Source organism: Pteropus medius, unplaced genomic scaffold (assembly GCF_902729225.1).
Source record: "Pteropus medius unplaced genomic scaffold, Ma_sr-lr_union100, whole genome shotgun sequence".
NCBI lineage: Eukaryota > Metazoa > Chordata > Mammalia > Chiroptera > Pteropodidae > Pteropus > Pteropus medius.
The window spans coordinates 4,668,706-4,694,009 of NW_024356336.1; the positions used below are offsets into that span (position 1 = coordinate 4,668,706).

The 25,304-nt window shown below is 36.2% G+C and overlaps 1 protein-coding gene across 1 annotated transcript in view; it reads right to left on the reverse strand.

Moving 5' to 3' along the window:
- Nucleotides 1-25,304, reverse strand: part of TTC28 (tetratricopeptide repeat domain 28) — a 630,275-nt gene that overhangs the window by 450,590 nt on the left and 154,381 nt on the right.

Sequence of the window (25,304 nt, forward strand, 5' to 3'; positions counted from 1 at the left end):
AAAGAGAAGCAGTTAGGATTATTAGGACAAAAGCTAAATAAATTAAGTCAGGTCAGAGTTGAAGCATATTAACATGATAGTTTTAGTATTAGTATGTTTAAGTTCAGAAATAAAATGATGGGTAAATGTTGATTATGGTGAGATACTTTTTAACAAGTTTTAATTTAAAGTTAAAATACATTACTGTAGAATGTTAACAGATAGAAGGGTATAAAACAAAAAGTTAAATTCCTCCTCCCCATCACTGCCTGAACTTTTCTATGCATAGACAAACATTCTTTCCAATTCACATGAGATAATACTTTACATACGAACCTATGACCTGTTTTTCCACCCAAAAGAATATCTAGGACACCTCATGAGCTACCTCCTCTAATTTTAAATGGCCATATCATAATCAAAATACAATAACTTAATTGACCCACTGGTAGGATCTGTCTACCTATGGTCTGCCTCTTAAAGAATGTCTGGCACATTCCCATGCTTTTCCTTATTGTGGCTTCCTTGTCTATTGTCATTATTTCATTTTCTATAATTATCTTCCAATTGCCTACAACTTTGTTAAAAGCAAGATCTCTGTCCCTTCATCTTTATATCACTAGTACCTGCAATGGTGCCTAGTACACAGCAATATTATTTACTTTGTTGAAGGAATAAATAACCACTGAGTTCTCCAAAGATAAATGGCTACTAAATGGCAAAAACAGCATTAAAATTCTCAATCTAGCTCTCTCCCTCCATTGGATCATATGGTTCTATTGAGCCTATCTTTAAAAATGACAAACATCCTGCTATCTATAATATCAAATCCAACTTTTTCCCTTGATTTTTGAGGTCCTCCATAATCTGGGCCTACCTTCTCTCACCAGCCCTATCTTTCCTGACTCTAAAATCAGGTCACTCGAATCCATAAAGTCTTTTCTCTGTCCTTTCCATCATTTAGGCTTCCCCTCATCCAGGTCACGGCTTAATTAATTGTCCCATTCTGGAACTCCTTCCTTTCTCATGTCCTGTCACTCCAATCACAGCCCTCATTCATCACGCAGCTTCTCAATATCTTCTCTAAATCCATGTTATAATTATATTTAAGTTTAGTATTAGTTGTTCTCTGATTGTTGTATATTTGTTAGTATTTCCTTTCCTATTATCTCCTGAAAGCAGAAACCATATCTTAACAATAATATGCTACCATTTATTGCACAACTGTGACAGATAATATTATTTGTTCAGAATACTCACTGCTCTTCTCTACCTGTCCAGTCCAAAAAAAGGAAAAAAAAAAATTCCCTTTCTTTGAAATGAGTATACTTCCTGCTCCAGTGGTATCAGGCCAGTAGATTATGAGTAAAGGTGGCATTTTCCACATCTGAACAGAATTTTAAGAGCTATCACATGGTCCATCATGCCTCTTTTTCCTCTGCTATGAGATAGGCACGTCTCAGATAGAGCTGAGCCCATTCTGAGTCCTAGAAGAAAACAGTTGTAGAGCAGGTCTCCAACTGAACTGCAGCTAATGTGAATAAGCAGTGTGAGAACTAAACCTTTATACTTGTAAGCCACTGAGATTTGGGGATTGTTACCCCAAGCACAATATAGCATAAGCTAATATCCCCCTCCCCCCAAAAAATAATAAGCTTCCTACTGCTGCTTTCCCACTCCTACTATATCAGGCTATATAATAACATTAGAAATTCCAAAAAGTTACATGGGGAGTCCCATGGCTTTCCTACCCCTAGTCAAATCTGGGCTAGTGGCTTCCAAGAAAATTAATCATAAAGATTGAGAGTACCTGTAGTAAGAGAAGATTGGCATCTCATCCCCCATTTGGATAATTAGTTAGACCAGCTGTCCAGGAATGGCAGAACAGAGTTAAGTGAGCCCCACCAGGCCCAACGATTTATGTCTAACAAATTTCCAGGTGATACTGATGCTGTTAGTGTAGGGGCCACACTCTGAGAGCTACTGGGTTAAGCAATGAATAGTTGATCTGCCCTGACAATTTGAGAGAACTAGCAGAAAGGGACAACACTGGAATAGCTTAAACTCTCATCATTTGGTATGGCAAAGATACAAGAATTTCCAAAATTTAGATACCATAGAAAACAGCTTGAAACATCTTTCTGGTATCCCATTCAAGATGACCACCCAGAGGCAAAGGGATTCCAGCAGCAGGAGGCTTTACAGTGTACCACTAAAGGTGGAAAATGAGAGAGGCTGCAAGAGACAGAACTGGAACTTAGTCTCTCATATTAAGAAACTGCAGTGGAGAAGCTCTTAAAGGGTCCTTCAAAATATTCATACACATGCTTCCATAAAAGAAGAAGCATCTAGACACATGACAATGTTGACCAGAAAAACTGTAACAATTAACTGTGAGTGAGCCAGGACTGCACCAGTAAAGTGAGAGACATTTAAGCCCATCCATCTCCTTCTTTCTACTACATTGAAGAGCTAGAGACCCAGAAGAGATGGGGGAAAAAAGTTTTCCTGATGAAGCCTGGGCCACTGGCTCTGGAAAAGGTGAAAAAGAAGAACTCTAAATTGGATACAATATTGGAGTTTTTAATTAGACCAGAATAAATTTTTTTAATACCCAAAAGCACACAGAAAGTTATGGAATCTGGAATTTTCCCAGAAAAAGAGATTTTGCAGAGCATGGTTAAAGGAAGTAATTGTAGGAAAATAAAGCTATGTCATGTTTGAATCCTTAAGATTGCTGAGGAACCCAGATGCTAATTTACCATACTGATACCTTCATTTTCCTGATTAGATGCATATCTTTTATAATCTCTTGATGATGCTTACTTTTCAATTTTCTTTAGAAAATGTTTTCCTATCTATGAAAAAGACTAAATTAGAATGTGGTAAGATTCTATTGGTCTCCATTTGCACACTTGAAGAGGGAAAAAAATTCTCAGAATTGTATCTTCTTTAGAAGAGAAATTAAAATGAAATATCTTCTTTCTCTCTCAGTATCAAGACTTGTCTTTGTCTCTACTTTTTCTATATCTAAGTCCCTTCCTCCCTGTTATCACTTCATTTTCAGTACTGGAAGGGATGATACTTACTCAATTTGACCCCCTCAGGATTTTTATGCCCACCAAACTGAACTTCAGCATTCTTCACTGCTTTAAATCCTCTTCCAAAACAGAAGGAAGCAATACCACTTGGAAGCCATTTATATTAAGCCAAATTTCAACTTACAAAAGAACTTGAAATGACCTGATATTGTGGTCTTTTACAGACTTTACACCAGATGCTTTCCATTTTATAGACTCCTCCAAAACTTCGATTTCTTACTGCATTTCTGCACCTCTGTGTTCAATGATCATATATAACCAGCAGAACTATAAAACATCATAAATTTACATTTTCTGGTTATAGACAGATTTACTGACAAACTCTGGTTTCTCTTATTTGGGGAAAAAAAACTATTTTCTTTAGCTAGCTTCTCAAAACACAATTAGTAGGGTAAATTCTGCATGCAGGAAAACTACAGGAATACAATAGGTTAGATATAGATATTGAAAGGAAACCAGAAACTAATTTTTTTAATTAAAAAAATACATATATAAATTCTAGAAATAGTTAATTTTCCAACTTTATAATAGGCACAAAATAAGCCTTGGATGACTATATTAGTCAGGGTTAAATAAATCAAAATTAACAGCAGCTTAATTAAAAAAGAAGTTTAATTTTCTCTGATAGAAACAGTCCAGAGATCAGAATCCAAGGCTGATCTATCATCTTCACTATCATCAAGGATCTCTTACCCTATCTCGCCTCCCCCCATCTTTAATACATAGCTTTCAACTACAGTCCAAATAGCTACTTAAGCACCAGCCATCATATCCACATTCTAGCCAAAAGGAAGGAGAAAGACAGAAAGAAAAGCACATCCTTCCCTTATAAAGACACATCCCAAAAATTGTACTTGAAATTTCTGATTACATTCCACTGACCAGAATTTAGTTTATCAATACGACTTAGCTGTGTGGCTGGGAAATGTAATCTTTATTCTGGGTGGCCAAAGGTCCAGTTAATTGCATATTTTAGTGCTACAGAAAAAGGGGAAGTGAATATTGGGGAACAACTAGCAATTTCTGCCACAATGATGATCACATTTTATTGTTTTTGAGAACCAAGACTTAAGTTATGACCTCTGGCAAGTCCATATACGTTTTCTCACTCAAAAGTCTCCCAACTCTTGGCATTAAGAATATCAACTAGAAAAATGTAAAAAATATAAGCTTTCAGTTATAATATGAATAAGTTCTGGGGATTAATGTACAGCATGATGATTATAGTTAATAATACTGTGTTATATACTTGAAAGTTACTATAAGAGTAGATCTTAAATGTTCGCACTACAAAAAAGAAATGGTAATTACGTGATAGAGATATTTGCTAACACTATGGTGGTAATCATTTTGCAACATATAAATATCTTACACAAAGTTATATGTCAATTATATCTCAATAAAGCTGGCAGGGAAAAAAAAGAAATGCCAAGAGATTCTTAAATTGGAGGCAGCAGAGAATTTACTAAGAATTTTAGGCAGCATTTGAGCAATGAAAGGAAATAAAACGATACTGATTTTATGATCTGTTTCTTCTTTCCCCTTGAGATCCTTCCTCCACACTATAGGTACAAACATCAAAAAAGTCCACTGTAAAGCTTTAATGCTATATAAAACATTGTATACCAAACGAAAGTAATAAATCTAAAGAAATCATACAGAGTACCAAGAATGTGAAATGTGATTTAGAACTAAGACTAGCAAAGAGCAGCACAGTGCATGATTAAACCTGCATGGGCACATTTACATCTCTAATTTGCTCATATAAATGCAATAAGCCAGATCGTTTTAGAGACTAGCACTCTGCATACACTTGTTGGTCAGCACCCACATCTTCTGTACTGTATGGGTGCCCAGACTTTGGCAGTACCCACCCCTTGCCCTTCATTATGCTAGTTTCCTAGCATAGCCCCTTTATTCTTCTTTTCCTCCACTACCCATAATCAGAATTCTAATATCCAATATATTATGCCAACATCTGCTGTAACCTTGCTAAGTAATATACTAGGAGGACATGAAGAGGCAACCATAAATTAACTTAGAACACATTAGGAAGACAATTTTTTAAATGAGCACTTTATTTGAATTTTGAAAACTAGCATCCCTTACCAAAAATGGGAATCATATATTTTACCAGTATAAATCTTATTCTATCTTTTAAAGAATAACCCACACTAATAACTGGAATTCCTGAAAATTCAATAAAAATTACAAAACCAAGGCTTTTATTTGTTAAATTTAATACTGATTTTCAATTATCATAATAATTCTGTACTTACTGATCTGTTGGCATCTAGCTCCAACAAGACACATCATGTGAGCCTATTCAGTAAGGCAGCTGTGGTAGCAATTTGTTTCCAGACTAACAATATATTGTTGTATATGGTCATTTTCTTCTCTCTCAAGTGCCATCAATTAATGGAACCTCAATTAGTCTACAGCATGGAATTGTCATATTAAGAATTATACATGACAAGCAGATAAAAAATAAATGCCTCAAGCTTAGAATTTGTTATATTCTAAATAAATCTGAAAGATCCCAAAAAAAACTTATTTTAGAGAAATAAGGTACAAAGTAAGAATGCTATGAAAATATGATCGTGTGTCCAAAAGAAAAACATCCTCAAAGAATGTGAGCATGATTTGGGAGGGAAAAAGACATGATTCACTCTGAGAAGAAGCTGAATGAATCCCCATGGTGAATCTGTAGCTGGTGTACAAAAGGTGGGAGCAGTTAAGGGAGGGTATCTTCAGCTTCACAATGTAACTAGGAGAGACCCAGGTTGCATTCCCAAGACCCACAGAAACTATGTATTTGAATGATGGAACAAGCTATTTGAATCGGCAATCTCTGGGGAAATATAAACAGCAAAAACACATAACTATTTAATTCTCAGTGCATGTATCCTATCCCTCCTCTAAATTTAAATTATCATTTCTTTCGCCCTCTACTCCTTTCATACATATAAGAGTTTACCACTTTTGATGCCTATGTTGAGGGTCAATTATAGAATTGGCTCTCATTTGGTTTTGAAAGCAGAAATAATAATCATTAAGTGTCTATCATTTCCTGTTAAATTCATCCTTCTTGGTATAACCAAAACACTCTTATTATGATTTTCAAGAACATGTATTTATTCTGTCTCTAGTTATGACTAAATTAACAACTTCAATATAGATTCCCCTACTTAATCTTCTTTCTCTTAGAACTGCACCATCTCAATAGGATTGAGAGTCTGAAGCTGTTCTCGTTCTGCCCCCTGGCTGCAGGAAGCTAGACCAGGATTGGACATCTTACCAAGTTAGCAATTCAAATCTCTTGCAGGAATCTGGAATTGATACTCGATTCTATTATCTATTATCCTATTAGTCTGGACTATTCTCTTATGAGCCCAGGACCTAAGGCTGTCATTATAGGTTAGATGTGCTTGGTACCGGTATGCCAAAACAGAGAAAGCTAGTCTTCAGAAAAAGAGAGAAGCATGAACAGCTGCAGATAGAAGAGCAGGGATAAGAGACTGGTTAAGCGAATAACAGCCCCAAAAGATATCCAGGTTCTAATCCCCGGAACTTGTGAATGTTATCTTATATGGACAAAAGAACTCTGCACGTGTAACCAAGTGAAGGACTTGAGATGGGGACAGACTCCTGGATTATCCATGTAGACTCTAAATATAATTACAAGTGCCCTTATAAGAGAGAGGTAGAGGGAGGTTTTACTATAGAAAACGAAGGTAATATGATGACTGAAGCAAGACGCCATATTGTTTTGAAGATGGAAGAGAGGGATATGAGCCAAGGAATACAAGAAACGTAGCTCTAGAAAATGGAAAAGGCAAGGAAACAGGTTCTCCTCTACCGCCTCCAGAGGGAATGTGGCCCTGACAACACCTTGATTTGAGCCCAATAATACTGGTTTTAGACTTCTGAGTCTCTACAATTTTAAGAGAATCATTATTTAGGCCACTAAGTGTGTGGTAATTTGTTATAGCAACAGGAAACTGATACAGAGACCATGTGGCCCTAGACAAAGAGACTGAGAAAAGTAGTTGTCTGAGTTCCTGCTTTCTATTTCATTCCTTCAAGTGGCCTAGCTTACATATCTTGCCATATGTTTCAAGAGACATCAGTGTTTCGTTACAATAAATCAACATTTTGCTTAGGCCAACCAGAATCTTAGCTAAGGTGTAAAGCAAGCCAAATAAAGTAAAAGTATAAGAAGCTATACAGTGTAATTTGAAAAGAATCATAATGCACAAACTCCAGATAAAAATGTATCTGCCACAAAGTTGAAAACAGTGTCCCAAATTTCTACTAGAGTAGTCATCCTTGTAGCTTTAGGTATTATCTCCAGCATGTATTGCCCTAAATAAAATGAAATTCTATTTTTACCTGAAAGTGAAATTCCCCAATATAATTGCATCAACAGAACACATCGACATGGCTTTGTCAACAAAACAATGTAACATTTTATATTTGGCCCTAAAATAATAGGACAAAGTAAAGGTACATTTGCAAGAAGAAAATTGGTAGAGACTGGAACCTAAAACGGCATCTAAAACAGCAAAATTCAGTAAGGTGGGTGTGATACTATAGGAAATATATATTTGGTCTTTGTCCTGAGTTCTTCACACACAGCTCCAAAAACCTTTGGTATCCATGGACTGGTGAGTCTTCTGTATGCTAATGAGATGACTGGTTCCTGAGGGCTGGTCTCCAGAGAGACCCAGGCATGATTAGAGGGCTGGAACTTTCAGCCACACCCTCTGATTTCTAGGATAGTTGAGTTAATCTCCAAAGGCCAATGATTTAATCAATCAGACCTACATAATGAAGCCTCCATAATAACCATAAATAATGAGGTCCTGAAAATTTCTGAGTTGGTGAACACACTGAGGTATTAAGATGGTGGCACACCCACAGAGGATAAGGAAGCTCTGCCCCTCCCCTCTTACCTTGCCCTATGTATCTCTTCCATTAAAGTGTTTCTCTGAGTTCTGTGAGCTGTTATAGCAAGGTATCAAACCTGAGAAAGTGTCACGGAAACCTCTGATTTATATTCAGTTGTTCAGAAGTACAGATGGAAAACTGGGACTTGTGACTGGCGTCTCAAGTGAGAGCAGTCTTGTTAAGGACTGAGCCCTTAACCTACGGTGCGTTAACAATCCATAGTTAGTATCAGAACTGAAATGAATTGTAGGACCCCCAGTTGTTATCTGGAGAGTCAGAGAATTGGTTGTTGATGTGGAAAAAATCCACACACTAGCAATGAAAAAAGAGGTTTTAGCCCTTAGCGAACAGTACAGGAGAAGTGAATAACAGAGAAGGTTAGATTCAAAACTTGAGATAAAATGAGTAGATTTTGCCTACATTTCAGCCTAAGGCCTACAGATTTAGAGGATCAAAAGAGAATCCAGAATGTAATTCACAAATCGAGCCTATATGAAAAGCTCAGTACAGAAAATATATAAATATATTCTCCCAGCTTTAATCACTAGATCTCAGTAGAGTAGGAAAAGCAGTTTTCCATTTTCAACAATGAGAAATAGACAAGTTCACCAATCTTTTCATCTTTCAAAGCTTAAGAAGTTGTACTTTTGTGAATAATAATTAGGCTACCAGACTTTTATTTACCTTTTTAATGATATGTATGTATAGCTCTTTTCCAAAAAAAGTAGTATCCTTCCTTGTAGCACCTTTATGAGACAGGTCATTATAGTGCTGGAATTCCTAGTACCTGTCTTCAAGTCACATGAAAAGACAAGCTGTCATTAGAAACTGTTTGATTAGTGATGCAAAAAAACAAAATCCTAACATAACATAAACCTAATCCAGGTTGAAATGCTATAGCTAAAATCATGGGAAATAAAGATATACTTAACTTAGAAAGGATTCTGTGACAAAAGAAGACCTATGGGAAAAATGCACACTTAACAAAAATTGGGAAGATACTGTATCTTTTGGTGAAGGAAAAGCAGAGTGTACTGAATAACAGATAACTTAAAGTGCCCATTTATCACTTGGAAATAACAGGAAGCATGGAAGGTCAGAACAGGGGAGCAATCACCCAAACAGGATTATTCATGAACTCTAAATGCTTGTCACTAATTACAAATTATCCAGTAATACTGTGAAATGATCAAATAGGTTAATATAGGATTTGAATTAATCTTCCTAGTTTAAGATTTTCCTCTAATCCACTGAACCTTAGAATCAGTGAAGTGTGATTTTTGTATGAGAAAGAACACTGGGAACATTAACATAATATTCCAATCTCTTGCCAGTCCAGTATCAGATACATCTCTTTTGCTTGGGTAAAAACTTAATGCTTTATACTCTGACCTTTATTAGGATCTACCTTTTACAAAAAGGTCTATTTGAAGTCAGAAAGCATCTCTGAGCCTCTGGAGGGCAGTGACTGTGCTCAATACATATTTGACTCTCTAGTGCTTAATAAATGATATATGGTTGGTTGATAAATGAATGACACAAGTTAATATCAAAAAACCTTTTCTTCAAAAGTCCTGCTTTTCCTTCCTGTATAGCTAATTAAAGCTCCAAATACAGTACCATACTCTAACCAAAAAAAAAACACCAAAGAGCTTTTATTTATAACTATCATTCTTTTATTAATTTATATCAAACATCATTCCTACCTTTCATATTCCAAATCTTCCCCTTGGATAATTTTCTTCCTGATATCCTTATTTTTTTTTAAATAAAAGGACATTTCTTTGGTAAAATGGCTGCTATTCTCTTTATAAAGAATAATTGTAAAGATTGACTTGTACAGTTGTTCTTTTACCAATGGAGGTAATGAGCATCAAGTAGTGAAGAAATAATTCTTGTAGGGAATGAGAGATAAAAAGGAGAGGATAAAAGAAATGCATTCTATTACTTGTCTTGTTTGCTTAATTATAAATTATACATCTTGTTTTGTATAATTTTGTATTTGTAGATTATATTTTGAAAAAAAGAAAATGTGTTTATCCTCAAATGTACAAAAACAGAAACTGCAACCACAAAACAAGAACAAATTACTTTAAAAAACACTTCAGAGAATAAGAAAAAAAAATTCTTGTAAATTAAATATATAATAAAAATTAAGGACTCACTATTAGGTCAGTAAGATGAAAATAAGGAAGTCTCTCTGAAAGTAAAGTGAAAAAAATTTGAAAAGAAGAGAGAGAAAAATAGAGGAAAAAATTTAAAGACCAGTCCAGAAAGGCCAATATCTGCATAACAAAGAGTCCAGCAAAAGTGAATAAAGAAAACAAAAGGAAGAAATCATCGAAGAAATGATTCAAGAAGATTCTATAGGATATTAATTTCTAGATTGAATAAGTCCACCGAGTATTCAATGCAATGGATGAAAATACACTCACATCAAGGCATCATATCAAGAAATTTCAGAAGAGAGAAAATCTTATACGCTAGAAAAAGGAAAATATTAAAGGGTCATGAAGAAAGGATTTGGAATCAGAATGGCTTTAGACTTCTCAACAGAAACACTTTACTTAAGCTAGTCTGGGTGAGTTTCTAATCCATGTAAAAGAATGGTAAAAGAGCCTTAACTAAAATGTTACTAATCTCACTGTATTTGGAGAAAGCATAACTCAAATAAATAAATAAATAAATAAAGTGGTCCATAAAATCAATTCACTTAATACATGTTAAAAATTTTCTTGTTATTCGCTGAATTCATATGTTGAAGTCCAAATTGCTAATACCTCAGAATGTGACTTTACTTGGAGAAAATTCTTTAAAGAGGTGATAAAGGTAAAATGAGGCCATACAGGTGAGCCCTAATCCAGTATGACTAATGTTCTTATAAGAAGAGGAGATCAGGACACAGACATGCACAGAGGAAAGACCATGTACAGAGAGAAGGAGAAGATATCATCTATAAGCCAAAGAGAGAGCCCTCAAAGAAATCAATTCTGCTGACACCTTGATCTCGGACTTCTACTCTCCAGAACTGTGAGAAAATAAATTTCTGTTTTTTAAGCCATGCAGTCTGTGGTACTTTGTTATGGCAGATCTTAGCAAGTTAATACAATTCTCTTAATACTCTGCTAAAATAATTACTACTAGTTAAACATGGTAGATTAAACACATGCATTTAGGTCTCCTCTCTTCCAAAATGCCACTAAAGTGATTTCATTAAAAGGATTTTATAAATAGCATAAATACACAATGAAAAAAAAAAAAGATCAGAAGGGCAAAAATAGCAGTTTTAAAAGACAGAAAGCAGATGGACAAGTGGTAACTGACTTAGCAGAACCAAAATTTAAGCCAGTAAGAAAAGCTGTGAAGCAACCCAATTTATATCACAGAATCCCTACTGGGCTCCGGAAGTGACAGCACCATGTACCTCTGTAAACTGAAATGAAGACAGGTTAGAAATGGGAAGACAGGTTGAAAGTCTGTTTAAGAAACAGTTATACTCCCAGATGACTGCTCCTTGCTCTCCTGGCAGAAGCCTGCAAAAAGGAAAACAGGTCTCTGTGCTAGGGAATAAAAGGCATGGTGGGAGGGTTTCATACTGAAAACATGTGGGTGAATTAAAGGCTTATACATTTAGTTCTTAGAATACTACAAGCAGCCAAGCATAAATTCTCAGGCAGAAAATGGAGAAGTTGGTGCTAGAGAAGCTGCCTAAACCCAAGAGGGGAAAACCAGACTCAAAGAAATTCTATAGTTCAGCCAGATCACCATGTGATGAAAAGCATATCTCGCCTTTGTTAAAAAAAAACTTCCACTAAGTTCTATTATACTTTACTCTTAAATCTAAGCAGAAAAATAAGGACAGTAGACATTTTCTAGAAAACATCTAATATAAAAAGCAGACATCAGAACACACACACAAAAAAAAAAACCACATGGGAAAATAGAGAATATGTACATAAATTAAAATTTCAAAAAGATATAATTTATACCCTCAAAAATAATATGAGAAAATATTGCTTTAATGAAACAAGAACAGAGTATACTAAAAAAGACTTCAGAAAGGAAAATAAACATATGTAATTGGATTGACCTTGAAAACATTATGCTAAGTGAAAACAATCAGAACAAACAGCCACACTGAATGATTCTACTTACATGAAATGTCTAGAATAGGCAAATTCATAGAGGCAGAAAGTAGATGAATGGTTGCCAGAGGCTAGGAAGTAAAAGGAATAGAGAATGACTAACAGCTAGCGGTTTCTTTTTGGAATGATAAAAATGTTCTGGAATTAGATAGCAGTGAGAGTTGCACAACCTAGTGAGTAAACTAAAAGTCACTGCATTCTACAATTTTTTAAATGGTGAATTTTCTAGTATGTGAATTAAACCTCAATTTTTTTTAAAAAGCAATTTTTGAAATTAAAAATATGATAGAAGAAATTAAATATTCAATAAAAGATTTGAAACATAAAGTAGAGAAGATGTCCCATAAAGCAGAGCAAAATGACAATGTAATAAAATTAAGGAGAGAAAAATATTAAAAAATTAAACAGGTCCATGAGGTTGAAAATCCTATTTATGAAAATTTTAGGAAGAGAGAATAGAGAAAAGCAGAAAGAGATAATCCATCAAACTATATGCCTGTAAGTTCTATAAAAATTTAGGTAAACCAGAGAATCAAAACACATTCATATTAAGGCATATTTTTGTGAAACTGCTGAATGCTGGAAATAAAGAAAATATAAGCTTCTAAAGAGAGAAGGAGGAAAACGCTTTCATTAAAAAAAAAAATCAGGAATCAGAATAGTACCAGACTTCTCAACTGCAATACTGCGAACTAGAAAACAATGAATCAATGCCTTAGGAATTCTAAGGAAAAATAATTTCTACACTGTAATTAAAGTAATTGTGAGAGTAAAATATATCCCTTATGCTCTCTTTCTTAGGAAGGTACTGAAGAGTGCATTCTACCAAAATGAGAAAGTAAACCAAAAAAGATAAAGACATGAAATCCAGGGAAAAGAAGATCTAAAACAGTGAGCAGAAAATAGATTCCACAAATGGTTATAATTGTAAGTCCTTGACAACAGATAAAATGACAGAGAGGAAGAGGGAGTAGGAGATGGAGTGGGAGAGAGGAAGGGAAAGAGAAAGGGAGAAAAGGTAAAGGGAGAGAGATGGAGAAGGAGGACAAGGTGGGAGGGGAGAGAGAGAGAGAGAAGCTTAAATTTCAAAGTAAAATACTACTGGTTTTGGTTGGCTCTTATACTTTAATCAGGCTAAATCAATTCAACAATAAAGTTTTGTTCTTATTGATATTCCAAGTGATAACATAAATTCTACAATTAAGAAGATACTACTGAATGAATAAATGATAAATTAATGCTATAAATGTACTTTAAATATCTTCCAAGTTTCTAAATGCCCATTTAAATGGGTATTTGGATCTATACACTGAAGAAGTATGAATGAAAAATCATTAACCCAAGTGTATGAGATAGATTGTCAACCTGTCCACTCCTGTAAAATACAGTGCTCCCTTCCATTAAAAAAAAAAAAAAAAAAGCCATGAATTTGTTTTTCCCTGCAACAGTTGCAACAAATTTTACTTTAAATGAAATGAGTCCATCTTTTGCATCATTATAATCTATTCTTCTACACAGTATTTGAGTACTTAATTTCTATGATCTTTTTAAATATTTGATATACCAAGAGATATACCGAAGATTGTATTTAAGTTATAAGACAACTCAAGACCAGAATATTACCAATAATTTGTATATACTGCTGCCACTCCATCGACCTGCTTCCTGCATAAAAAAAAAAAATTGTCTTTTTTAAAAATACTTTTTCATTTACAGTTGGAATACAATATTATATTAGTTTCAGGTATAAGACATAGTGATTAGACATTTATATAACTTACAAAGTGATCACCCAGATAAGCTAGTACCCACCTGACACCATACATAGTTATATTATTGACTATATTCCATATGCTATATTTTATTGCCTAGAAATATTATGTAACTACCAATTTGTACTTCCCTTCCCCTTTTTCAACCACTCCCCTAACCACCTTTCCATCTGGCAGCCAAAAATGTTCTCTGTATCTCTAACTTTGTTTCTGTTTTGTTAGTTTGTTTTGTTCTTTAAACGCCAGTGTAAGTGAAATCACACAGCACTTGTCTTTCTCTGACATACTCTACTCAGCACAATACCCTCCAGGTCCATCAGTGCCATTGCAGATGGCAAGACTTCATTCCCCGCTTAATGGCTGAGCAATACTCCACTGCACATACACATCACCTTGCCCCAATTCATTCATTTACCAATGGATACCCATGCTGTCCTCATATCCCAGGCACCTTAAAATGCTGCATTTAATATATGGAGCCACACATCCCTTCGAAGTATGGTTTTGGGTTTCTTCGAATAAATACCCAGAAGTGGGATTACTGGGTCTTCTTTGTCTCTTGTTATAGCTTTTATTTTAAAATCTACTCTGTCTGGTATGAATATTGATAACTCAGCTTTTTCTTCTTCATTTCCATTTTCATGAAATATCTTTTTCCATTCCTTTACTTTCAGTCTGTGTGTGTGACTTTCGATCTGAAGCGAAGTGAGTCTCTTGTAGGCAGCATATGTAAAGGACTTGTTTTCTTATCCATTTAGCCAACCTATCCTTTGATTGGAGCATTTAACCCATTTACATTTAAAGTAATTGTTGTTAGATATGTAGTTATTGCCATTTTATTATTCATATTTCTCCTCCTCCTCCCCTCACTCTCCTTCTCCTCCTCTTTTGTCTTCTTAAAAAAGTCCCTCTAACATTTCTTGTAATACTGGTTTGGTGTTGATGAGCTCCTTTAGCTTTTTCTTGTCTAGGAAGCTCTTTATCTGTCCTTTGATTCTAACTGATAGCTTTTCTAATCAAGAGTAATCTTGGTTGTAGGTCCTTGTTTTACATCACTTTGATGTAAAACAGTCTCTTCTGGCCTGCAAACTTTCTGTTGAGAGATCAGCTGACCGTCTTATGGGAGCTCCCTTGTAGGTAACTACCTTTCTCTTGCTGCTTTTTAAGATTCTCTCTTCGTCTTTAACCTTTGGCATTTTAATTATGATGTGTCTTGGTGTGGGCCTCTTTGGGTTCATCTTGATTGGGACTCCCTACACTTCGTGGGCTTGCGTGTCCAGCTCCTTTGCCCGGTTAGGGAAGTTTTCAGTCATTATTTTGTCAAATAGGTTTTCAATTTCTTGCTCTCTCTTTTCTCCTTCTGGCACCCTTATGATGCGAATGTTGGTACACTTGATGTTGTCCCAGAGGTCCCTTACACTAACCTCATTTTTGTGGATTCTTTTTTTCTTGTTGCTGTTCTGATTAGGTGTTTTCTGCAACCTTACGCTCTAAATCGCCGATTCCATCCTCTGCTTCATCTAATCTGTTGATTCCCTCTAATGTATTCTTCATTTCAGTTATTATATTCTTCATTCTGACTGGTTCTTTTTTATGTTTCCCATCTCTACTTTTATATTTTCTACCTCTTTGTTAAAGTCGTCACTGAGTTCACCTACTCTTTCCCTAAGTGGACTGAGCATCCTTATAACCAGTGTTTTGAACCCTGCATCTGGTAGATTGCTTATCTCCATTTTGTTTAGTTCTCATCCTAGAGCTTTGCTCTGTTCCTTTATTTGGGGCATGTTTCTTTGTCTCCCCATCTTGGCGGTCTCCCTGTGTTTGTATTAGGTAGGGCTGCTATATCTCCCAGTCTTAGTAGAGTGGCCTTATGTATTAGGTATCCTTTGGGGCCCAGTGGCACAGTCTCCCTGGTCACCTGAACTGAGTGTTCCAGGTGCGTCCCTTGTGTAGGTTGTGTGTGCCCTCCTGTTGTAGTTGAGCCTTGGATGCTGTTTGCACATCCTTGGGAGGGACTGACCCTCGGGCTGATGGTCGTGAGGACTGGCCGCTGACTACACTGGAGGAGCTGTTGTGCAGGGGCTGACTCTACAGAGCAGGATTTACTTTAGCAGGGCTTTGGTGTCTGCCCAGTCTGCTCTTTGGGTGTGTTGTCCTCAGATGCAGCTCTGGGTGGTGTCGCTATGCTGCCTGCTGAGTGTCCCCAAGGGGCTCTGAACCTGGTGGAGGTCTTGGGTGGAGCTTCCTTCTTCCTTACCCTGGGCAGGTTCTGGGCTGCGCCTGGGTCTCATAGAAGCACTGAGTTCTTTCTGCCAGTGCAGGTCCCCCCGACCAGCTGACCAGCCCACAGTATAAGTTCAACATCATCACCAGTGTGATGGAGAAGATCGTGACAGCCGCGGTCTACACAGAGCTCTTCCTGAGGTGTGTGATGCCCCTCCTCACCCCTCTGAGGCACCTCATCTGCCTGCCGGGGCCCAAACTAGACTCGATTCTCGCACCAGGGGCAGTAGAAACCATTGCAGAAGTGGAGTCAGCGGACCTCGTTCGGGTACCTGGCTGCTTTGTGGCCATGGGAAAGACGTCCCCTCTCTGATTCAGATCCCCTCACCTATGGAAGTGGAAAGCAGCTTCACACCTCACAGACCTGCAGGCGCTAAGCAGGTGTGCAGCGGGTGGTAGCTGTGGTTCTTCATTCATTCAGCCAGCTTAATTGAGCAGCTACTATGTGTTTATATACCAGAGGGGCTGTGTAGTAAGGCACAGATAAATAACCATGATTCCCAGCCCCAGCACAGGGACCCCTGCTCAGTGGGTGCCAAGCTTGCCCAGCAGGAGCCCTTGCCATTAGGTGTCACTGCCCCTGAGCTCTGGAGGGCAAGGGCTCTGCTCACCACCAACAGTGCTCTCCGGGAGGGGACCCGCCACAGGCCAAGTTCAGCCACAGCCTGCGCCCTGCCTAGGGCCATCTGGCATGAGCCATGAAGCAATCTGCAAATGGCTGCCACCTACACTGGGCTTGGAAGTGCCTCAAGAGGCCTAGACGTGAACCAAGGCTGGCCGCCACTACTGCTGGGCTCGGGACTGCTCAGCAAGAGATATAAGGCATACTGAAGCTAGATGCTGCTTGTTTGGGTTCTGTGAACCTTTGAGAGAATTTAGGAAAGTCCGTAGCATGAGCCAAGATAGGATGTTTTTATGGAGAAGCCACTGGAAGCAGCTCGAGTGGGCCTGCCAGTTGATTGAACCGGGATCTCAGGGAATCACCAGGGTGGGGTGACCAGTGTTAGCCAAGTCAATGGAGTCTCAGATATGGTGCCTGCAGGAGTCTGCATGCTACGATGGGGGAGGGCTCAACAAAGGATCAATGGATTCTGCCAGTACTTCTGTCTGGGAGAAAGCTGCCCTTCCAGCCCTCACCCTGAAGCCAGACAATTCAGATCCTCCCCATATGTCCCTGGCACCTTTCAAGCTACTGCCCCAGCACTGGAGCTCAGAGCAAGTGAATCTGTCAGCAAGTAAGTCAGAGTCCGGGTCCTGTAAGATAATGTCAGTGACTCCAACTGCCCTCTATCTCATTCAGCTACAGTCTCCATTGATTTTCACAGACAGAAGTTGTGGAGTCTTCTCTTTCCTGACTGAAACTCTGGGCTGGGGAGCCTGTTGTGGGCTGACACCCCTTGCTCTTCCGGGGGAACCCCCACAGCCAAGATATCCCTCCAATTTTTTAACCACCACATGTGGATAACCCTCCTACCAGTTTTGTCTTGGCTTTTTCTACATGTCTTTAGGTGTAGAACTTCTGTTCATCTATACTCAACGTGATTCTCAATGATGGTTGTTCTGTAGTTTAGTTGTAATTTTGATGTGGTTGTGAAAGGAGGCATGCACAGCACTGACCTACTACTAATAGTGACCATTGCCCATATTCCTGTGGAAATATTCTTAGTGCTGTGTTTATCATTTCTTTGGCTATTTTGACATAGTTTGTTCACATTATGTCTGAACAAAATAGTATTGGTTTTGCTTATTTATTAACTTTGTCAGTGATGCATATAATTGTAGTTCATTCACTTTCCCTAATGTAAAGTATTGTAATATGTAAATATGCACAATCCCTTATCCTATCAGAGGACATTTGCGTAATTTCCAGTTTTCACTATTATAAACAGTGTTACTCTCAAAATCTAATGCATTGCTCCTAGTGTGCTTTATCTGCCTATCAGTGAAATTGCTGAGGTGTAGAATACAAAGTTTAAAGTTCAACTTTCAAAATATTGCTATACTGTTTTAAAAAGCAGTTATACTAGTTAACATTCAAACTAGCAAGGTATGACAGTTCCTAGTGATAAATCATCCCCCAAATAAACTGTGTTAAATAGCACTTCTATAAATCTATTAGATGAACATAGTACCTCATTATGGTCTTAATTTGCATTTCCTTGATAAGTTATGAGGTGGTACAATTCTAAAAAGCAGTTTAATAATTTCTTTTAAAATTGAAATACAATAAACTATATGATTCAGCGATTCCACTCCTAAACAGTGGCTCAAGAAAAATGAAAACATTTTTACAAAAAGACTTGTCTGTATATAAGTGTTCATAGCAACTTTATCTATAATAGTCAAAAAACTGGAAACAACTCAAATGTCCATCAGTGTGTGAAAAATGGATTGTGAAATTGTCAAACCATTACATGTTACATAGTAATAAAAATTAATGAATTGCTAGTACTTGAACCAATACGGATAAATTGTACTGACATATGTTGAGTGAAAAGAGCCAGATACAAAAGAATATATTAGTATGATTCCATTCATATGAAGGTCTGGGACAGATACAACTAATCTATGATGACAGAAATCAGATCAGTGGACTCTACAATAGAAGAGGAGAGACTGATTACAATGGGGCAAGTAGGTACTTTCTGGAGTAACGGAAATGTTTGATATTTTGTTTGCGGTATTGGTTACATGAGTGTACACATTCGTAAAATCTCATTTGTGTATTTTATTACATGTAAATGTACCCTGAATTTATCAGAAACAAAACAAAACGTAAATCGGATCATGTCATTTTCCAGTTCTGAACCCAGCATGGCTTCCCAAATGCTTTAGAATAAAATCCAAACTCCTTCCCATGATCCACAAGGCACTGAATGAACTGACCTATACCTTCCAAACCTTGTCTATCATCCTATCACTCATTACTAAATTTTAGTCACATTGACCTTAACTTTTATTAGAAATTCCAACTTCTCTTTTAAAAAGTAATATACAAGGTAAAAAAAAAAAAGATAAAGGGGGCGACTTAGAAATAGCAACTAATCACAATGTGTGAACTTTAGATTCTGATTCAAACAAAATGCAAAAGAAAATCATTTACAGCATTCGTGTTAGACTGGTTGCATTAATAAAATCCAATGGCTATCCTGAATTCACCTCACTTTGTGCTGCATGTTTGTAGTCTCCTCCAATTCTGACTTACTTTGGCCAACAGGATGTTAGCAAAGGTGAGACAAGCAGAGGCTTGAAAAGCAATCATTCAACCTCACCTGCTCTTTTGCACAACTGGGCTTTGCTTTTGCTGCTGTTTTCACCATGAAAACATGCCCAAGATTGCCTACTGGAGGAAGAGACACTAGGGCAGAATCAAGACAGACCAGTCAAGGCCCTAAATACGTGAACAAAAAAACAATCAAGATCAACAAAATCATCTAGTCCACCTACAGCTGACCACAGATAAATGAGTGAGCCCCTTCAAGCCCAGCTTAGAGCAACAGAACTACTCAACTGAATAGAGACTCTATGTTTATTCTTGTACACCTCTGAGGTTTTGTGGTTGTTTATTATACTGCATAATTGTGACAATAAATAACTGATAAAGCATTGATGAGACAAATGGAAGTTAAACACTAACTAGATATTTTATGACATTAAGGAAACATTTTTTTCTAGTTATGATAATGATATTCTGGTCATATTTTTTTAAAGATTCCTTAGTTTTTAGACATACAGTGAAATACTCCTAGATAAAATAATATGATGTCTGTAAATAATGTGTCGAAATAATATGGGAGTGGGGTGGGAAGGTTTATCACTGAAACTGATAATGAGTACATAAGAGTTCATTATACTTTCTCTGTACTTCTCTATGTTTGAAATTTTCTATAATAAAAAGGTTTTGTGGTTTTTTTTTTAATCTAACCCAACCAACCTCAGGGCTTTTGCACTTGCTACTACTCCTATCACAGTCCATTCAGGTCTCAGTTAAAAAGTTACTTTCTCAAAGAGGCTCTGTTTGACTACCCTCACTAAAATATACCCTCTCCCCAGTGACTCTATATTACAACACTCTGACTTACTGACTTTTCAGGACTTATCATCACCTGAAATTACCTTGATTCTTCATTTCTTTTCTGTTTCAGCACCTCCATACTCCCAAAATATGAACTCCATGATGCAGAGCCCTCCAATCTTTCTTACTTCTGATTTTCTAGTATTTAGCATACATCAGTTCATTGCAAGTGCTCAAAGAATAAAGAAATAAATCAAACCACAGCAGACTGAACAGAGCTTCAAATGCTCATGTCAAGGCAATGTATATGGGCTAAGTACAAGGGACAAGAAACACCTCTGAGATGTCTTCATAGAACTACAACCAAGGGGGTACTCAATATAGATTGGCAAGCTGATCCAATCAAACTCTCTCTCTTAAAAATATACAAACAGTAAATAGAATGAGAAGCACCACTATGGTTTAGGTTTTAACTATGAGGAGGCTGGTTTCTCCATAACAAACTCTGCATTTCCAGTGTTTGTATCACAGGTGAGTGAGTACAATCCCATTAGAGTGACTTTCAGTGCTATGCACATATAACCTCACAAAAATTCTCATACAAAAGGTAATGTTTCTTTTCTTTGGAACTATAAAGACCTGTCTAATCACAAGAGGATGACAAATCTGACCTTAATTTGATTTTACACTAGTCACTGCTATTCCATCTGAGAGAATTTCCATTCTAGTAGGCTGTTCTGATTTCCCCCATTTGGAAGGAAACCTCTAAGACTTAAGTATTAGAGCTGGTGAACCATAATGAATAAACATTTTCAAAGGACTGCAGGTAACAGGTGATAATCAGAATCTCATAGCTTAACATAAGAAGTATGTAAATTCTCACTGACACTAACCTCAAAATAATCATCTTTGTTCTCTCTCCACTCTCCCCATCCCTCTATCAGACATTCCCAGTCTCTTTATCTTTGCCATTCTTCCATCCACTCTCAATCTTCCTTTCCCCTTCTCTTTTCATCCACATATATTCCAATCCCCTTGTCTTATCCCCTCTTTCTTCTCTTCCCCTCCAAGCTTCTGTGAAAATGAACTCATTCATATTTTTTAAATATTTATTGACTAATATAAGAAATGGAAAATAAAACTATAAAAAGATAGCATTTTTACCTATCAGACTGAGCCTCTCATTCCTGAGGGAGAGAAAAAGGCAAGCAGCAAGCTCATATTACAGAAGATGAGGCAAAGCCAAATGAGGGTTATCAATATGCAGATTTTATAAGTCTCCAGATGTGAACTGTCAGTCACAATGATTACCACAGCAATCTCACAAAGGCTATATATGAGAAACAAGAGTGCTGCTACAAGCATTCATTCTAAAAGCATTTGTTTAATGAGTTGGGGAAATTTTTGCAAACATATCCAACAATTTTCTGTCTCTTGTTTTTCAGACACTTGTTTCCCATGTAACTAAACTATACATAGATCCTAAGGTTTTATGACAAGTATCTTGCCATAAAACTAAAATTTTACACTTGTGACCTCATCATCAACTTTCTAGCAATAATATCAGGTCACAGACTACATGAAGACTTAGGAATATAAACTCAATAGGAATTTTAAAATGTTCAATAGGAATGAACATTTTAACATTCCTATTGAGTTTATATTCCTATGAAGACTTAGGAATATAAACTCAATAGGAATGTTAAAATGTTCAGGAAATTAATTAGTATCTGGCATGCTGTTCAAAAAGCCGTTCATTCTGGTTCTGTCAAAAGCAGTCTGGCACATTTCTCTAGTGTACTAACAATCTGATGACTAGTAAACCAGCGTTTTATTTTAAATGGTCCTTTCTACAGTGTTTCATTTGCATACATACATAAGAACCAAGTCAAAAGGTAGGGTCCAGAAGCTAGAAGAGGAAAGGGCATTTCATTCTTAAATTAGCCTACTTTTAATGCTTTCTTATGCTTTTAAGACTATTTCCTAACAAATGGGACAATGATGAGAATAGTTATGGAGGAAAGCAAACGAAGAAAGAGAAAATGCACTCAAGTGTTCACAACTGCAAAAAAAAAAAATTTACCTTGCAAATTTTCTTATTTTCAAAAGCTAATTTAAAAGAATAATCGCCCCTGACAATGTCAGGTCCTATTTTTTAAAGGGCTTTGCACACCAGAGATAGGTTGATCATCCTCATTCTACAAATGGATAAACTGAAGATTATTGACGTTAAATGATTACTCCCAGGTCACACAGCCAACAAATAGCAGAGATGGGATGCAAGTTCAGGTCTGATTCCAAAACACTGTACCTTTAACCACCATGCTACCCTATTATTCTTTTTTTTGTTTTTATATTTCATTACATCTATGAAAGTTACCCAACACAAAAATCTAGCTATTTTAGGGCACGTATTTTTAAATAATGAAAGGGTTGTTTTGTGTTTTTTTTTTAACTTTTAATTTTGTCACTTTTATGACAGGTGACATACCACAGACTTTTTGGTTGTTCATTATTAATTTCCATAGTAAAGCAGTTACAATCTACATTTGAGAATAACCCTGGGCTTACTGCTTAGATATTCCATTTTGAGAAATGCCTATAATAAAGAAACCATTGCTGATAATTAAACACATGGGAATACAAACATAAAAGAAAATAGAGGTAAAATTTTTAAAGCACTTTGTGATTACAGAACATACATAAAAGACTGTACTTTAACATGAAAAACACTAGGTCTGGACACTTGGTTATAATTAACAATAATAAAAATACATCTAGATTCTGATTAGCAAAGACAGAAAGTCTACATGTAACATTGCAGAGCACAACAAAGCTACAAAATTAAGTGAAAAGATGAGAATAGAAAATTTGCTCTATTTTAAGAGAAGGGCAAGCTGCTCTAGCTGCTGAGGTAAAATAACTGGATTCAAATATTGAGAGAATTGGATTAATTTTTTTGGTACTGTTCTCCTCCTTCAATTCCCCTAGGAAGAAAGATCATGTCACTGTGTTAACAGTGATACTACTAGGCAATTAAAGGGTGGTTTGGGGCTGCAATGCCTCCACTGTATCTCCAAGCTAGAAAGATTTCATCTGTAATATAGGATCCACAATAAGGATAAAGTAAGGAAGAGTAGGTAGAATGAGCTCTGTCATACTGGCAGTCAGCCTCATGGGAAGGAAAGAGCCAAATAATTAGCATTTCTGAACTTGACAAGTGAATATAACAGTCACAAAGACTCTTTATGCACAGCAATCTTTTTCTACTCTATCCTTCATATTAGATCAGATTTTAGGAACTACTACTTCTAAGTGTGTCTCATGTCAATCAAGTATTTCCTTTCTCCTATATGAATCAAAATTTTCTGTAGAATTTTAATTTAATAATTGTTTGTTCCCACTCTCTCAATTTGCTCAGATCACAGTTACTAATTAACAGGCTTATACACAATATCCCACACACGGCAGGTACTCAAACAGACCAGTCTCATTACTCAGCAAACAAGGAAGCATTTTAAAAAATAATTTATTAGGATGAACTTTGCATAATATTAACAATTTCGAATTGAAATACATTCACAATTTTCTGCAACCACCACATCTATCTAGTTCCAAAACACTGCCATCATTACAAAGTAAAACCCCATACTCATTGGGCAGTGTCTCCCGAATCCCCACCTCTCTCTATCAGCCCCTGAAATCATCAATCTATATGCTGTCTATTCTGGACATTTTACATAAATGGAATGATATAATACGTACAACATAAAGTTCTTGTTCTCATGAAGTTTACATTCTAATGAGAAAGAAAATAATGAACAAGTTAATCACTAATTGTATTATATATGTAAATGTATGTATACATGTCATGTCAGATGGTGGTACATAATATGAAAAAATTGAACAGAAGGGTACAGAGTTATGGAAGGGTACTGTTTTATATAGGGTAGTCAAGAAAAGTCTTTCTGACATACAACATAAAATGAGATTATTAAATACTTTTAGACACCTCAACATTCAGTGAAACATTATTTATTTTTTATGAAACATTTCTTACATGACATTTTCTCAATGTACTTTCATCTTTTGGGGGTTGTTCCCTTTGGAACATTTTTTTCTGAATGTTAATTCAGACTGGTAACTATATATAAAGATGCATACTATTTATTTTGTCCAATACAAAATAATCATCTGGTGAGTTTTGATGATCACCAGTATGCCTTGTGGCAATAAACCTACATTTCTGATAAGATTATAGTTAGAACTAATTATCAAATAAATGTTGTACAATGTCAGGACTCTGTAATCTCAAACTATCAATTTCCCAAAAGAATGTAACTAGCAAATTATAAGTAATTTGGATAAAGTATTAAACCCTAAATATGTGGCAAATACATGGATAAGGGTTAGGAATCCCAAATTCTACTTCCTGCTCTACTACCTTGGGCACATCAGTTAGCTTTTCTGGATCTCAATTTTTCAAAAACTATAAAAGAGTGGGGAGAAATGAAGTCTAAAGTCCCTTCCAGTCTAAAGTTTAAGAAATTCATTTTGAGTAGTATATCCTGAAGCCTCTAAGATTTGGGTTCCTCTAAAGAAATCCAAGCATAGCTATGATGACACAGTGCCTTGGCTAACTCTAAATCAATTTAGTAAAGAGAAAACATGGCTATCTATAATCCTACTTTAGAGAAGAGTCCCAGTTTAAACAAATAAAGTGAGAAATCATAAGTTTACATTCCAAACCAAGGATCATTATCTAAATGCTAAGAAACTTTATATCGACACAATATATATTGAAGGGTAGTAATATACAGAAAGAATTAAAACCTCAACACAGAATATCATATAGCTATCTTTGAGTGTTTAGTAAATACCTGGTATAGTTAGGTAAAATATATATAATATACATCATATACATGTATATGAATATAGAGAAATAACATCTAATACAGACAAGCATCCTTATTCTCATTTTACATGCAAGAAATTAAGATTTAGAGAGAAAAAGTAAATGTTCAAGATCACACACATACATATATATTAAATATATGTA